Raw genomic sequence first — 15,742 nt, forward strand, 5'->3', positions numbered from 1 at the left:
GTCAAGATTATTCTGAATGTATGACGTGTATTCGGGCCATGGCTGTATACGTGTGGTATTCCCGGTGCACTCAGCCAATAGAAACAAACCCGTTGTGTATACAAGATAAGGTCTAAAAAAATCAATCTAGTTTTATTTTAAATTAAAAAATGTCCTGGTGGAACATTGTTGACGGCTTGATTGTGTTATCAGTATAGTGGCAACAGAACGAGTAACTTTTTTTCTGAAACGTTACTTCCTAAATATATTACACCATTTATACCTGAAATATAAATATTTAATGTATTAGATATTGTTGCAGTGAAACAGAAAATAAATAAATAAATAAATAAATAAATAAATAAATAAATAAATAAATAAATAAATAAATAAATAAATAAATAAATAAATAAATAAATAAATAAATAAATAAATAAATTCTGCAGTGTTTCTTTCTGCAGTTGGGTCAGTGTGCATCTTAAAAAATTAAAGTAGTGACATAGTGAGTGAGTGACGTGAGTTTAAATATTTTCAGTATTATTATGGCATATCAAAATGTGTGTGCGCACGTAACGCCGGTTTTAGACATTGGCCTCACGGGTATTGCGCCGACACACCCAGAATAATAACTTTGGTTAATCTGTGATTCGAACCCTCGATGTTAGGATCGGAGTCTAATTTCAGATGCATATAAGAAAGAGAAAACAAATAATGTTCTCACTTGCTTCAAGATCGATACGACCAGCTATAGCTGTGCCAGGTACAGGTCAACACAAGACCCGACCCGGAGCATTGAGCTCGTATCTGTAGGTCTCATGTACTTCCTCATTGTGGGGATATTTGATCAGCTCGACTTGTATTTGTCGACCATGCGCGTTAGCCATAGTGGAGATCTCTGAGAGATAAGGTTATGACGACACTGTCATGGAAAAAGGACAAATGCTATCCGTTTATCATTTATCTTTTGGGGAACATATATCTCTTTTTGTTGCGCAATGTCTGCCCATCGTTATATTGAGGACCGTTTGAACTATACTGAGCTGGAGTTTCAGTATGTTGGATTTAGTAGGTCGGGTTTTTACTACTTGATTTTACTACTACTACTACTACTACTACTACTACTACTACTACTACTACTACTACGCTTGCCGTAAAAGGCGACTATGCTTGTCGTAAGAGGCGACTAACGGGACCGGGTGGTCAGGCTCGCTGACTTGCTTGATGCATGTTATCGTATCCCAATTGCGTGGATATATGCTCATGATGTCAATCACTGTATTGTCTGGTCCAGACTCGATTATTTACAGACCGCCGTAAATATAGCTGGAATAATTCCGAGCGCGGCGTTAAACAGCAAACTAATTGAATTCATCATCATCGTCATCATGCACAAGTACTCAAATTGACATTAAGATAAACCCTAACTTTAAGTCCATTATTGAGCTTCCATGTATTGTACATCCAAGTGGCCCTTCCGAATGCTGTATCACGGCGTGGACCGCGCCTAGTGAATGGGCGTTGTCAGTAGCTGGTCTATTCCAACTGAACTAGGCGTGCCACGGGCTTTAGGCTTGTCTATCTTGCATGTCTGGTTCTAAGTAGTCATTAAATATATATATATATCTTAACATAATGGATACATTCTTATCTAACGGAATGCAATCGATATTTTTATGTCATCATTCATTATGACCTGTTCATAAGGATGATTCAAGGCGGCCATTGCAAGTCTTTTACGTGCGATTCATTGTCTAATCTCAGCACCGGCGAAACCGGGTTCTCAATGCGGGCAACCCAGATATGTTTATACAGCATATATATTTTAGGAATCAGGAACGTCACACCCGATTCTAGTCTAGTATTTCACTTCTCTTCCACAAAATTATTGTGGGACAAATACAATCATTCAAATATCTCGATATATATCTGTGCTCGCAATTGAAGAGAGGAAAAAATAAGCAATCGCAACTGAAACAACAAGATGCAGAATTAAAGTGCATTCTGATATGAGCCCGGTCTACCCATATCGGTCAATCCATTTATCTATCTATCTTTTAAGACATACCACAACTTATTCTTTAATGACGCAATGTGTTTGTATAATACACAATGCAATTTGCTACGAGGTTTAAAAAAGTGCGCAGACCTAACTACGAAGGATGTTTGTTACATCCTCAACAGTTTGCAAGTATTAAGTACAGTACTTCCCACGCTTACAGGCAACATTTGAACTAAATACGCAACCAGACAGCATATTTCTGCAGGCATCAAAGTAACAAGGTATTCTGTCTTGATGAAGTGAGTGAGTGAGTATGGTTTTACGCCGCTTTTAGCAATATTCCAGCAATATCACGGCGGGGGACACCAGAAATGGGCTTCACACATTGTACCCATGTCGGGAATCGAACCCGGGTCTTCGGCGTGACGAGCGAAAGCTTGAACCACTAGGCTACCCGACCGCTCCTGTCTTGATGAAAAAATAAGATTGACTACCGCGCTGTCATCTAGTATCTACAACTGAAGTGAGTGAGTGAGTGAGTCAGTTGGGTTTAACGCCGCTTTTAACAGTATTCAAGTTATATCACGGCGTGTCAGCTTAATGTGGGAGGAAAGCCCGAAGTGATGCAGGTCTCAGACGTTTACCGCTTCTGTGAAACCCACGAGCACGGGTATGGTGCTGACAAACCTTGAAACATAATCGGGGCGAACCGGGATTCGAACCCACAATCATAGGTTTCTGGCGTGCCGAAGGGACGCAACTCTGCACAGCGAATCGCGGCGCCACCCGTGCCCCCTCTACAACTGAAAGGGCTAACACCAAAAGCCATACATGGTCAACGCTAGGGGATGGTACTCCTTCCTTTGAAATTGTTATCACGCGAGCAGCGGGGTTCAAGTGGGGAAGGGAGACCCTCGACGATTGTCCAATGTCAGGAAGGCCTTCAACTGCCAACACTTGATAAAATACATGATATGATAATGGATGATCGACAACTCAACACACGCCACATAGCCAATATAGCAGGCATCTCTCATGAGGGAGTTGCGGGGCGGTCGGGTAGCCTGGTGGTTAAAGCGTTCGCTCGTCACGCCGAAGACCCGGGTTCGATTCCCGACATGGGTACAATGTGTGAAGCCCCTTTCTGGTGTCCCCTGCCGTGATATTGCTGGAATATTGCTAAAAGCGGCGTAAAACCATACTCACTCACTCACTCATGAGAGAGTTGCGAACATTCTAAGGAATGAAATAGACAAGGCCGTAGTTAACTCTTTTTTGACAGGGGGGTCAAATATTTGTACAAGTATCACTTGTCCCCAACATGTATTTTCATGATTCAAATAAAACTGTTTTCTATATAAAAAAATCCAGGGGGACAACTGCCCTCCCTGCCCCCCGGCGGGCTACGGCACTGATAGGCATGACAAATGTTTCGGCATGCTGGATTCTAAGGCTTCTGACTCCTGTCCAGAAAGTCCTTCATCCTTCGTGAGAATTAACGTCGTTTTGAAGCGGACAGATTTTGTTTAGCGATGTGTAGCCGTGGACAAGTCTTGAGATCATCACTATGTCAGAGACTGAACAGTCAAAGCAGTGGAAACATCTTACGTCTCCTCCTTCGAAGAAGGCAAAATCTGCTCCATAAGCTGGCAAGGTGATGGGGACACCAGAAATGGGCTTCACACATTGTACCCATGTCGGGAATCGAACCCGGGTCTTCGGCGTGACGAGCGAACGCTTGAACCACTAGGCTCCACGACCGCCCCGGATATTCTAAAGGAATACTACAGGTGGACTACCCCCGAAAGGTCATAACAACAATGGCCAATATTAAGCTAATCTAGGCAACTGTGTGATAACATCAAGGCCAAAGTCGTTGAAAATTCACTAAAGGTGCACAAGTCGTTTGTCACTATGGATTCAGTATATGACTGTGGCTTGAACTCATTGAACGCCCGAACTTCCCGAACTTGAAGAAAGAACTGCCTTGGCAAGCATTATCCAATTGGCGATGACGTCAATTCTGAATTGGCGGACTTTTAACACCACCGGGAGGAAGCCTTGTACACCCGTGGGGTCCCGGACTCGGGTTCGTTGGCAGAAGTGTGTGGACCTCGGAGGGGTTGTGATGACAATAGTTAGCAACCAACTCCATTAACACAGTCCAACATATTTAGGAACAGAACGTTGCACGTATAGTTGGACGAAGTGTTGCTTCATGGTTCACACTGAGAACATGGGTTCGCATCGCCACACACACGGAGCCCATTTATTTGTGTTTCATACATACAAAAACATATATGGATCTATATTGCGCAAGTACCCAGTTACATAAAACTTCTTAAAAGTGCTGTCAGGTCTGATATTATCTTAAAGAAATTGGGGGCACGGGTGGCCCAGTCGTGTAAGGCGCCGCGATTCGCTGTGCAGAGTTGCGTCCCTTCGACACGCCAGAAACCTATGATTGTGGGTTCGAATCCCGGTTCGCCCCGATTATGTTTCTAGGTTTGTCGGCACCATACCCGTGCTCATGGGTTTCACCGAAATGGTAAACGTCTGAGACCTGCATAACTTCGGGCTTTCCTCACATTAAGCTGACACGCCGTGATGTAACTGGAACACTGTTAAAAGCGGCGTTAAACCCAACTCACTCACTCACTCACTCACTTAAAGAAATTTATGTGGACATGGTGATGTGAGGTGAGGTGAAATGGGGTTGAACGTCGCGTCGTGCATGCGCGCGTGAGTATGTGCGTGTGGCGGCTTGTACTAGTCCAGACTGATGCCGAATTATATTGCTAGCCCACTGAGATACTATGCCGCAGTTTAACATGTATACCCCCCTAAGAGCCCGAGCCGGCCAGTCCTTGTTTTAGCTTTTTAATTCCGAGTACAACAAGTACCATCTTTTAACGTCTTTTGGTATGATGCGGCCTGGGATCGAACCCCGGACTTTCCGCTCTCCGGGCGGACGCTCTACCGCTCGACCACGGAGGTGAAAAAAAAGAAAAAAGAGAAAGAAAGGGGCGGTCGGGTAGCCTAGTGGTTAAAGCGTTCGCTCGTCACGCCGAAGACCCGGGTTCGATTCCCGACATGGGTACAATGTGTGAAGCCCATTTCTGTTGTCCCCCGCCGTGATATTGCTGGAATATTGCTAAAAGCGGCGTAAAACCATACTCACTCACTCACTCACTCCATATAAAAATTTTTTGAAATCGGCTGTATTTTCTAAAACACATACCGAAACCGAAATAAATGATCTCATGACATGTACCGAAATAAATGATCTCATGACATGTCTTGTTGTTGATCCGTGGCAATAGCTATTTGAATACCCTATCAACTGATTCCTGTTTCTTTGCATGACCACGTGTTCAACGCCACTCATAAATGTACTTTGCAGGTACTTTGCGATAATAGGGCAAATCCGTGTCGGTTATGTGGGGGAATAAATAACCACCAAGAAGCCCCACAATTTCTTATACCTGTAATAAACAATGTGGACTGTACTGTATACCCACTTAAAAGCGCAGCCAGATGATGGAAGGCGGTGGCAGCGGTGGTGGGCGGGAACGGTGCGGCGGTGAGTGCGATTGACCAATTAGAGAGCTCGTTCCGACAAAATATATTACTAAGTGTCGTTGAACGCCCTATTTGTCTTCATCACGCCTACCCGAGACCATCTGGGGCGCGCACAGTGCACTTGTAGCAGTTACTCAATCGGTATCGATGATATACTGGGCCATATATTTCCAGTTATTTTTAGAAAGTGTTTGTGTACAACTAGTCACGATAAAATACGACTGACCTATAATGTTAACTCACACTCAGGGACCAATAGTGGGTGAGTGAATTCGAACCCATAGGTACGTCTGTAGCGAATCGACGTACATTCTGCACAGCAAAATCCTTTCTCTCTCTCGCTCTCTCTCTCTCTCTCTCTCTCTCTCTCTCTCTCTCTCTCTCTCTCTCTCGCACACACACACACACTGGAAAAGTGAGTGAGTATGGTTTTACGCTACTTTTTGCAATATTCCAGCAATATGATGGCGGAGGACACAAGAATTGGGCCCATGTGGGAAATCGAACCCAGGTCTTCGGCATGACAAGCGAACACTTTAACCACAAGGCTACCCCACCGCCTCAACTCATCAAGAGATAAACGGAAGTTCGAGATATGTATATAACATTTTACCTTTTTCAGGGGTATACACGGAAATATTCTAACTGAACATGAATGTTCTCAAAGAACACTCATCTGTCCCGCGGCACATATAAAGGAATCTATTACCACCAGGACTCAACCATTGTCGGTGCATTCTGCCTAGCTACCAGAAAACAATGGTGAGGTGAGGTGAAATGGGGTTTAACGTCGCGTCCAAGATTATTGCACTTATATAGCGACGTGCATGTACGTGTGTGTGTGGCTGCTTGTACTAGACCGGACTAATGCCGATTTATAGTGCTAGCCCACTGACATACCATGCCGCAGTTTAACATGAATACCCCACTCAGACACAGTATACTGACTCCGAGCCGACCAGTCCTTGCTTTAACCCCTTAATGCCGAGCGCCAGACAGGGTAACAACAAGTACCATCTTTTAAAGTCTTTTAGTATGACGCGGCTGGGGATCGAACCCCGGACCTTCCGCTCTCCGGGCGGACGCTCTACCACTAGACCACGGAGGCGGTCAGAAAACAATGGAATGGCAGAGATGCTTATAGAGAATGCAGTGTACACGTACAGATATAAGATTGTCCTTGGTGCATACGGACTCACCTGACTCGGGCAATGGTCCGATCCTCGGGGAACTTGGATCCGTCTTTACACAGGCACGCCTATAGATGGAAAACAGATTTTGCCGTTACTTGGTCCAGTCATACTTCTCTGTCATCTAGACAAGTTAAACAAACGAAATGATGAATAAACTGCACATCAATTTCGCTTTGTTACCCTGGAAATAATGATTTGTTGAAATACCATTCCGTTGCCGGAGCGACGCTAAATGTTTACATTGATTATTAGATATATAACTGTACGATGATAACCGAGATGGTATTAAGTGGGTGAGCTGTGACATTATTTCTTGTGAATATTTTATACCGTATTATACAAATGCCCTGCAATAAAGGGCGCAGTGGGAGGAAGCGGAGAGTGCTAAAACCAGTTTTATCCTCAGCAGGGCGCGGTAAGGATTTCAGCTCCTCTCGGTAGGCTGTTCATGTGTTCAGACTTCTGATGATTTATGTTCACAGCTTGGATAATGCACATCAGTCGTCATCAAATCGATTCCAGTGACAACATGTCACAATAGGAGCTAATCGGTCTGCAAGGACACCAGGCTGGCCATATTTCCATTTCGTCACTGAAAACATCTTCCCGAGGCAAGAGCGTCCACTAGCCTTTTTATCAAAGTCTTTGATATAGTCTAGTGGACACGCTTGCCTCGAGAAGATGGACTGAACACAGCATCCGGGACCTTACCCACTGCCCACAGCATCAGGGTAACTAATTATTAAATGCACCATCCTATCAACAATTGTCTTACTTCCACTATTTTATACAAACCGTTTATTATGAATTCTAACACATTTCGGACAAAATGCTTTTTTCACCTTATTTTGAGATATAACATATGCTATTTGACATAAGACTTTCTTCGTAAAGCTCTATTGAGTTCTTTCCAGTAACTCGACGTTTTTATGGTCGGTCCTATCCGGGATTCGAACCCCCACTCTCCGAGTAAGGCACCTAAGATGTCTCTAAACGATCGCTACGTTCGTTCGATTAGGATAGTCATCCGAGGCTACTACATGTACATTTCTAGCACCCAGGGTTGACTGGATTCAACCTGAGTTACCAAATGTCAATCAAGGAAACTTAGCGAAGTATCCGAATTATAACGCATAACATGCAATCTTAGATGTAATGAAGGCTGCAAGGAGACGGAGAACCCCAACAACCGTTTGCTATGAGACAAACCAATGAGAGGTCCAAGTAGACACAGTTTATGGATAACGACCAGTCTTGCAATTGCTTGACAACGGTTTAAGGATCTATACCGAAACGTCGCCTTTACAGTAATTAAAGAAGTTGTTATCACTAAATTGTGTCTACTTTGTCATCCGTCAACTTCTAAGTATTGCCTATCAAAAAAATTATTGAGAGGTCAACAAGTTTTTCACTGCTTGACAAAGCTGTCATTGTACCTTTTTTTAAATTTAATTCATATAAAATGTCGAGGAACTTAAAATAACGATTATAAGATAAAACAACATGGCAAATCATCCTCACAATTGGATTAATTCTACAGTACTGTATCAACAATCGAAAGTTAAATCTTCCTGACGCATATCAACATAAACAGACATTATCAAAACCTAGTTAATTATATTATTTAACATGCTTTTGTTCCTCTTTGAATCAATAAAAGAAACTATTTTTTTTACTGATGACGTCATTTGGAGGCTGTTAGGTAGAGTACCGCCCCCAGGAGGTCAGAGGTTAACTTGGTCAACACGGGTTCACCTGGGTCGTCAAGGGTTTTTCAAATCGAACACAAATATTGCATTTTTCACTCAAGGTTTCCGGTGTTATGCCATTCGCCCCTTTCCGAATCAAATAACCTGCATTTGGCCATTCGTGTCTTACTCGTGTTATTCCGGGACAAGCCGAATAACGACTCGTGCCCCTCCCGCGGCCATTTTTGCGACTGGGTTCCGTCTAAGCGCAAACGGGCATAGCTAAAAGAATTGTCAACTCGTTGTGCATTATGATTCACGTATTATTCCCCCATATATATTCCAGGTGCTATTGGGACATTATAACTTACACTATAATACTGCATGATTGAACACATTTAACTGAATCTTGGGAATATTTTTAAATGCAAGACATACGTAAAATCAAAAATTATTCCTGAGGTATTTTTTGAAGTCAAACGCGCATTCTGATTGGTTTGTCGTATTTTCGCACATGACATTCATCCATTCGTGACCAACCCGTGTTATTCCGGAACAAGCCGAATAGGCGAATGAACATTCATCGACAGGATTTTTGCAGGTTACGGAAAGGGCCGAGTGATGACGAATGGCATTTGGCTTGTCCCGGAATGACACGAGTTGGTCACGAATGCGGCGATTCGATGCGGATAAGCCACGAGTACTTCCGCTAATGGGCTCCTCACATCATTGCGACATGGTCGACGCCCCTGTTCAGACGGACCCACTGTCAAAACATCAATAAAGATTTTTAATTTGGCCTGGGCTGGTGATTATCTTTGATCATATCCGCTATAACACTTATCATTTTACTAAAAAAATGTTTTGCACGTGCTTTCATCAACTATGCAACAGTGACGTACGTAATACCTGTGTTTGTACCAATAAAATAGCACGTGTGCCAATACGGCAAAACGTTTAGCAAACGGAACGGAATAACGCTTTGTACAGATTTGTCTCTGGAAATTCAGTTATTAGAAACGGGAATAGGTTTGGGCATCATGTTTAGGAACACCAGTCTTATAATACATGGGATATCAACGTCACCACGATCAAAAAAACTGTAAACTAACGGTGCTCATTTCAACTCAGTTCGCGTATATTTCTCGTCAGTCTTCGGGTCATTTACGACATGTTATGTGAACGGTTGTATTCAGGGCGATTTCCTTTATGTTTTGTCCGGTTGTAATACCTATCAGTCTCTCATATACTCGGCCTCTCATGAACTCTCTGTCTCTACCTATACGCTTTCTCCCTTACCCGGCCTCTTAATCAATCTCCAATACAGTAAGGCCCAGGCCCTCATATACTTACTCTAATATACCCACCCCCTCATATACTTACTCTAATATACCCACCCCCTCATATACTAACTCTAATATACACACGCCCTCATATACTTACTCTAATATACCCACTCTCTCATATACTTACTCTAATATACCCACCCCCTCATATACCCACTCTAATATACCCACTCTCTCATATACTTACTCTAATATACCCACCCCCTCATATACTTACTCTAATATACCCACTCTCTCATATACTTACTCTAATATACACACTCCCTCATATACTTACTCTAATATACACACTCCCTCATATACTTACTCTAATATACCCACTCCCTCATATACTTACTCTAATATACACATGCCCTCATTTACTTACTCTAATATGCCCACTCCCTCATATACATACTCTAATATACCCACTCTCTCATATACTTACTCTAATATACCCACTCTCTCATATACTCACTCTAATATACTCCCTCCCTCATATACTTACTCTAATATACCCACTCCCTCATAAACTCATTCTAATACACACACGCCCTCATATATTGATTCTAATATACCCACTCTCTCATATACTCACTCTAATATACTCCCTCCCTCATATACTTACTCTAATATACCCACTCCCTCATAAACTCATTCTAATACACACACGCCCTCATATATTGATTCTAATATACCCACTCTCTCATATACTCACTCTAATTTACTCACTCCCTTATATACTTACTCTTATATACCCACTATCTCATATACTCACTCTAATATACACACGTCCTCATATACTTACTCTAATATACTCACTCTCTCATATATACTTACTCTAATATACCCACTCCCTCATATACTCACTCTCTTATATACACACTCATATACTCACTCTCTCATATACATACCCTTATATACTCTCTCTAATATAATCACTCTCCCATAAACTCACTCTAATATACCGACTCTCTCATATACCCACTCTCATATATTCTCGCATATACTCTCTCATATACTCACTCTAATATAACCATTCTCTCATATACTCACTCTAATACACCCACTCTCTTATACACTCACTCTAATATACCCACACTCTCATATACCCACTCTCTCATATACTCACTCTAATGTACCCACTCTCTCATAAACTCACTCTAATATATCCACTCTCATATACTCTCTCTCATATACTCACTCTAATATATCCACTCTCTCATATACTCACTCTGTCCAAAATACATATCTGTCCACACAAAGGTGTCCTCGGGTTTGACCCCCCCAAAAGTGTTCTGTGGACATGGTGGATGCTCGGTAAAATTATGTGTTCTGAGTAAAAAAGAAGAAGAAAGTATCGCTCCTCCTTTCAGAAAAAGAAATTGTACGTCTTGAAGAGAAGCCCGAAGTGATGCAGGCCCTGTCGTCTAAAGCGTCGCGATTCGCTGTGCAGAGTTGCGTCCCTTGGGCACGCCAGAAACCTATGATTGTGGGTTCGAATCCCGGTTCCCCCATTTATGTTTTTAGGTTTGTCAGCACCACACCCGTGATCGTGGGGTTCACCGAAGTGGTAAACGTCTGGGACCTGCATCACGTCGGGCTTTCCTCCCACATTAAGCTGACACGCCGCGATATAATTGGAATACTGTTTATAACGGCGTTAAATCCAACTCATGCACTCAGTCACACTTAAATTCCATAATGGTCAGCGACTACAGATGAGGAAATGCTATCCCACAACCATACAACTTGCAGCCTTAAAAAATCCTAAATAATACTTTTAATGAAATTAACACATTTGTACTCAAGTTGTTACCACATGTTCACATACTCCCTGTACCAGAGAGGAAACACATTAGCGGATCACGTGTTACAGACATCGGATAACACACGCAGAGTTATAAGACTCTCCTATGCGTTCTACTAATGTTTGTTGTTTAACGCCGCACTCAGCAATATTCCAGCTATATGACGGTGGTCTGTCAATACTGGAGTCTGGACCAGACAATCTACGCAGTTGGGATGCAATGACATGCATCAACCATGTCAGCGAGCCTGACCACCCGATCCCGTTAGTCGCCTCTTATGACAAGCATAGTTTCCTCCAACTATTGATGGGACCCGATGACATGCATCAACCAAGTTTGCAAACCTGGGTAGAATTTGTCTTCAGCAACCCATGTTTGCCGTAAAAGGCGACTATGCTTGTCGTAAGGGGCGACTAACAGGATCGGGTGGTCAGGCTAGCTGACTTGGTTGATGCTATCATCGTATCCCAATTGTGTGGATCGATGCTCATGACGTCAATCACTGGATTGTCTGGTCCAGACTCGATTATTTACAGACCACCGTCATATAACTGGAACATTTCTGAGTGCGGCGTTAAACAACAAACAAACAAACAAAGTTAGCGAGTCGGATATCTGATCCTGTTAGACGCCTATGACACACATGAAAGGGTTGGTAGTGTTAGGTAACACTGGGGATATGATTGACTTCTGTATTACAACCTCTCTATGTTTACAAGGCGAAGTCTAAGTACAAATACAAGTACATTTATCAGGCATGTCAGCACTGTAATTATTAGTCCCGGTTCGCCTCGTTCATTTTCCTAGGTTACCTCCCAAAATCCACATAACTAGAATACTGTTCAAAGCGACATCAGACTCGTCGCTCAGTACTACGATGATCCCAACACTTATACTTTAACATAGGCTTTTGGTATGTGGAAATTTAGATTCCTGGTAATGAATTGGTTCGTCAGCACCGCATCCGTTCTTGTGGGTTTCACCAAAGACCAAAGAGGAAAACCTTTAAGATCTGCATCTTTCGCGTGGTGTCTCCAAAATCAGCGAGCGAGAGTGGTTTTAGCTGCTTTAAACAGTATTACAATGAGAAATTGTTGATAAAAAACAACGGTTCATAATTTGGGCGAATCAGCGGATTCTTGCACGACTATTAGATAAACACACGTCGAATTACGATACCTTATACCATAATTACACCACACTACCATAACCGTCACTTCCCGCACCACACACCCTTTCACGGTAAACGTCATGACAGGCAGCGACCACACGAAAATGTTATACAAATTTATTGTAACTTTAAAAAAGCTGATGTGAAAAATTATTTATTCTACTGCAATTTTCAACCCGAGATTTTTAATGCTGGCCTGCCTTGTATTGAAATCGGACCACTATATCGCAAATAGTAATTAGTTTTGTAACCACGGATCCACTCTTCTCCTAAATTCAAACTTTGATAAAGAAATACGCTTTTCCTCAAGATGTCTATAATAGGAATAAACAAATGCGCAAATATGCTAAGCGAAATATAAAGAAAATGTCATAAAACTTGGTTTTACTTACCAAATGAAAAGACAAGCCTGAGCCGAAGAGTTCAGCGTTTGGGAATGTATTGAGATTGAACAGAGAAAAGTCCAACTATGATTGCGGCGTGTATGATAATATCTATATGGTGTTGATGCAGACAAGAACACAGGGAGGAGACATGTAGCATTTGGAATATTCATCATATGATCGATGCTGGCATCGACGGAGGGAGTTAGCTGCTGTCGGCGACCGACCACGCCCTGTGTCAATCGAAGAGGAGTCACATTGTACGTAACGTGTCCTTCTGTCCAGCAGTTCAACGGGACATGCGAAACTGTCGGGCAATAGAAAATGTACACCCATGTTTAATGGTGTCTAAAATGAAACGAACATGGTTATTCGATGGGGATGTCTTTAATACGGGTATCACTGTTGTGTTTGGACCTTACGTTTGCAGTGTTTCGGCGAATGTTTTCAGCGAAGTAACGTTTTGGAAACGTTTGTAATGTTTTGGTCCAATCTCATTCAAATCAGATCTTAGTTCTCGCTATCGCTAAACAAAGATCTGAGGACATCCCATTACGGGTGACTTCAGAACGACCTTTCTTCCGACCAATCAAAGCGTCGCTTACCAGATCATGAAAGCGACAGTCGGAATGTGTTGTCTAATCATGCAACCCCGATAACGTTAACACGTAGTATGCCGAACGACAGTTACGACCCGTACGACTCTCGCTTCCGTGGGATAAACATTTGAACGAAGGAGGCGTTGCACAGTACGTGGGAAGTACTGCCATACAATCTCAACCAAATATTAGACATTCCGGAATGTTCGTTTGTTCAGTTTTCAAAAATTTAATCGAGAACTGTGTCAACATTATTTTTCAAGCTTAGTCTGAAATGGAAGTCGCCAGGTTGAAACGAGTGCCGTAAGGCTCGAGAAAGCTGCTTTCTAATTGGCTGATGTCGACTTCTTGTTAGTCATTTCAGTGGTCGGTCAAAGTTCGCGAAAGGTCGGTCTGACGTGACCCGTAATGGGATGTCCTCAGATCTTTGTTGAGCGGCAGCAAGAACACAGATCTGATTTTAATGAAATTGTGTTTTGGTCGAATCCAATTTTTAAATGTATACTTTCTTTTGCCCGGTAGTGTAGTATCATGCTTCGTACGCAGTTATTTCATACCTCACATAGTGTTCAGCTGTTGTAGATGGGCCTGCGTATATAATAGGATGACATGCATAAATTCTGTTTTTTTCTGAGTTTCTTTAATATTTTTGGGTCATGTACTTTGAAATACTTACATTGATACCTTAATTTCTATCATATATATGAACAGGTCTGTCACTGGATTCTTTCCTACAGTCGTGTTTAAGATCAAGGAATTAATACGCATAGTTTGATAAAAGTGCAAAATCAAATAACTATTTCTCCAATAGTTTCTTCTATAGTTGCATTCCAATACTAATTTTAGTTATTACCTTTATTGTACGAACTTATAGGGTGTTAATCAAAATGGAAATTGCTATAGACTCTGAATTTGCTGAAATGGATACACTGAAATGAACCAGGAAAATATCAGGCCTTGCTTATCATAAAGAGTGCGCCGCACAAAGACAGCCATGGATATGTCTGTGTGATCATGACCTCGTTGCAGCGCCCGTTACACTCGTTACCTCATCGGTATAAGTAGTCGTTTGTTGTTTAACGCCGCACTCAGCTATATGACGGCGGTCTATAAATAATCGAGTCTGGACCAGACAATCCAGTGATTGACATCACGAGCATCGATCCACGCAATTGGAATACGATGACTTGGATCAACCAAGTCAGCGAGCCTGACCACCCGATCCCGTTAGTCGCCTTTTACGACAAACAAAGTCTCCCTTTACGGCAAGAATAGGTTGCTGAAGACCTATTCTGTATTCTGTATATATATATATAGTGAGTGAGTGAGTGAGTATGGTTTTACGCCGCTTTTAGCAATATTCCAGCAATATCACGGCGGGGGACACCAGAAATGGGCTTCACACTTTGTACCCATGCCGGGAATCGAACCCTGGTCTTCGGCGTGACGAGCGACCGCTTTAACAACTAGGCTACCCGACCGCTCCTCTGTATAAGTAATAAAAAATTCCTCCCATACTGTAACATAGAATTATCATAATCGTAGCGTTTCACTTCATTTTAACAGCTTAACAATAATCCCCGTTTCTTTCAGAAAATGACTTTAAACAGATCTACATCGGTTCCACCAGCAAATTAGAAATACCTGTAATATCACGTGTTTCTAATATCCATTTTACAATAATTGAATTTGAAATGAGAGGGTGAGATGGGTGTCGATTTGAAGTGTGAGGCAACCCCGAAGCTATGCAGTTCTTAGCCTTTTTGGACAACTGATTTCATCCTATACCGGGTACTTGCTGGATGAACAGAGCGATATTTCGAACAAAGCCACTTGTCCATGGAGGCACCACACGTGCTACACGTTTTTCTGCGTAGGGCAGGACCGAAGCCGTAGAAACTCATAGCAGTCAAGCTGCCGATTGCGATCACCCATCCAACTACTCTACGCCACAAACGTTGAAGTACTTGAGTATTCCAGCAGTGTGCAGTAGAACTGGAGTCTTCGGCATT

The sequence above is a fragment of the Haliotis cracherodii genome, unplaced genomic scaffold (assembly GCF_022045235.1).
Source record: "Haliotis cracherodii isolate W230 unplaced genomic scaffold, xgHalCrac1.p SCAF_18, whole genome shotgun sequence".
In the NCBI taxonomy this organism is placed as follows: Eukaryota; Metazoa; Mollusca; class Gastropoda; order Lepetellida; family Haliotidae; genus Haliotis; species Haliotis cracherodii.